The sequence below is a fragment of the Branchiostoma lanceolatum genome, chromosome 8 (genome assembly GCF_035083965.1).
Source record: "Branchiostoma lanceolatum isolate klBraLanc5 chromosome 8, klBraLanc5.hap2, whole genome shotgun sequence".
Lineage (NCBI taxonomy): Eukaryota > Metazoa > Chordata > Leptocardii > Amphioxiformes > Branchiostomatidae > Branchiostoma > Branchiostoma lanceolatum.
The window spans coordinates 20,505,525-20,508,338 of NC_089729.1; the positions used below are offsets into that span (position 1 = coordinate 20,505,525).

The window sequence follows — 2,814 nt, forward strand, 5'->3', positions numbered from 1 at the left end:
ACAAATCGCTCCACCAACTAAGAACGGCCATGCACCACCACCCACAGAATCAAGAAAGAGCTCTCAATCTGTCAATCCTTACTGTGTCCGGGCCGGGTGAGTTTCCCCGTGTTGAGTCAAATTAAGCCGCAGGCTCCACTCCTGGTGGTGCCCTTCCGTCAATTCCTTTAAGTTCCAGCTTTGCAACCATACTTCCCCGGAACCCGAAAACTCAGGTTTCCGGGAGCTGCCCATCGGGTCATCGAAGTAACGCCGGCGGATCGCTGGTTGGCATCGTTTATGGTTGTGACTAGGGCGGTATCTGATCGCCTTCGCGCCCACAACTTTCGTTCTTGATCAATGAAAACATTCTTGGCAAATGCTTTCGCAGTGGTTCGTCTTGCGGCGATCCAAGAATTTCACCTCTCCGCCGCAATACGAATGCCCCCGTCCGTCCCTCTTGATCATTACCTCACGTTCCGAAAACCAACGAAATAGAACCGAGGTCCTATTCCATTATTCCATGCACCACTATTCAGGCGCCAGGCCTGCTTTGAACACTCTAATTTTTTCAAAGTAAACGCTCCGGCACCCCGAGGCACTCAGTTAAGAGCACCAAGGAGAATCCGGCGGGGAGGGCCGGGACGAGCAGTGACACGCCTCGCGGCGGACCGCAAGCCCGGTCCCAAGATCCAACTACGAGCTTTTTAACCGCAACAACTTTAATATACGCTATTGGAGCTGGAATTACCGCGGCTGCTGGCACCAGACTTGCCCTCCAATAGATCCTCGTTAAAGGATTTAAAGTGTACCCATTCCAATTACGGGGCCTCGAAAGAGTCCCGTATTGTTATTTTTCGTCACTACCTCCCCGAGTCGGGAGTGGGTAATTTGCGCGCCTGCTGCCTTCCTTGGATGTGGTAGCCGTTTCTCAGGCTCCCTCTCCGGAACCGAACCCTGATTCCCCGTCACCCGTTGCCACCATGGTAGGCACAGAACCTACCATCGAAAGTTGATAGGGCAGACATTCGAATGATCTGTCGCCGGTGCGAAGACCGTGCGATCGGCTGGGTTATCCAGAGTCACCAAAGGGACCGGGGCGAACCCCGGGTCGGTCTTGGTCTGATAAATGCACGCCAGACCGTGAGGTCGGCGCTTCTTCCGCATGTATTAGCTCTAGAATTACCACAGTTATCCATGTAGGATGTGACGATCAAAGGAACCATAACTGATTTAATGAGCCATTCGCAGTTTCACTGGGACAGTTTAAACTTGCACGTGCATGGCTTAATCTTTGAGACAAGCATATGACTACTGGCAGGATCAACCAGGTAGCGAGGACGCCGAGGCGGCGAAAGAGCGGTCGCCGCCGGGAGAGGACCGCCGCGGCCGCGGGGCAGCGCGGGAAGACCCGCAACTGCCGCCGCCGCCACACGGTCCCGCTCGACCGGAGCGCCGAGCGCCGCCGAGTCCGTCGCTGCCGTGAGGTGGGAACGCGCCGTGGAGATGGCCGCGAACCCTCGGGAGCCTGAGCGCAGAACTCCCGGCCACACCTGACCGTTGCTTCCCTTCAACGCCCGAGCCGTCCCGTCAGGAACGGTCCCGCACTCTCACGACCGGACGCGTCCGCCGGCAAGGCGGACGGCCGGGTCTCGAACCGCCGAGTCCGCAAGGCGTACTCGCACGCAGACGGAAGGGGCGAGCCGTCGCCGTTGGGTCCGCCGCCGCAGCGGCGGGACCCGGGCTGCCCTCCGCGGAGGGCCTGCCCCGGCGCTGGTTCCGGACGCCCGTCGGCACGCCCGTCCTCGCCCGCAGGAGCGGAGGAGCGGGCGCCTTCCAAGCCGGTTGTCGACCTCCGGCTGCCCTCGCGGGGAGTGGCAGCCTGGTCGGCGGGGTAGCAAAACGACTGGCGAGAGAGTGTGCGATTGCTCGCCGTCGATTCCCGAGCTAGTCAAAAAACGACCACTCTCTCAAGGTAGGTTGAGCGACCCACGACATGGTCAGACACCCTACAGAGCACTTTTTTGAAAAACCACCGCAAGTCGGCCACGGGGTAGGCTTCGGGGGCAACGGGAGACCGGCCCCGCCGGCCGGGGGAGACCCGTCCCGGTCGACCCCGTTGCTCGGCCGCCCGCTCCACCCCCGCCTCCCCGGGCCCCGCCCCACACCGGACGGACCCTGCTCGCTCGCCCGGCGGGCCCGGGGCGCCCTCCGGGGCGGTCGGAGTCGGGCGGGGCGGGGCGCTCACTCCCCCCGCCGACACCCGCCCAGGCGCCCGGTGCCAAGTCCGATGGAGCCGGCCGACGGGGCAAAGTCACCGGACGACCCCGTCTTTTCTCCACGCAGGGGTCTGGCCCGTGCCGCGCCGGCCCCGTCCGCACCCTCCGGACCCGCTGGCCCCCAGCCGCCGTCCGCTACGGGCTCTGGAAGAGTTGCCTAGTCAAAAAACGACCACTCCTCTCAAGGTAGGATCGGCGACCTACACCTTGGTCAGACACCCTGGCGAAATCCGAAAGTCGGGGCAGGCCGGAAAGTCGCATGCCGTCGTGTAGCAGGCGGCCTCGGGAGCGGGGAAACACCAAACGCGGTCCGCCCGGCGGCTTCCTTCGGCCGTCAGCGCCGGCCGACCCGGCCGCCAATGCTTAAGAGATGGTGGGCTACATAGGAGCGACCTGAAGAGTCGGGCTTTGTCACAGGATCGGAGTGAGTCCCCGCAGCTCTTGCGGCCCTTCTCGCGAAATCGGAGTGAGTCACCAAAGCTCTTGCGGGCTTTCTCCAAAGATCGGAGTCAGCGGACGGAAGGTCTTGACGGGCTTTCAACATCACTATGTATAG

At 62.1% G+C, this 2,814-nt stretch overlaps 1 non-coding gene across 1 annotated transcript in view; it reads right to left on the reverse strand.

Annotated features, from left to right (window-relative positions):
- LOC136441066 (small subunit ribosomal RNA) overlaps positions 1 to 1,313 on the reverse strand; it is a 1,813-nt gene extending 500 nt beyond the window's left edge. The window contains exon 1 of the ribosomal RNA XR_010756786.1: positions 1 to 1,313. This exon is cut by the window's left edge and continues 500 nt beyond it. This is a non-coding gene — a ribosomal RNA (small subunit ribosomal RNA).
- Between the last annotated feature and the right edge of the window lie 1,501 nt (positions 1,314 to 2,814).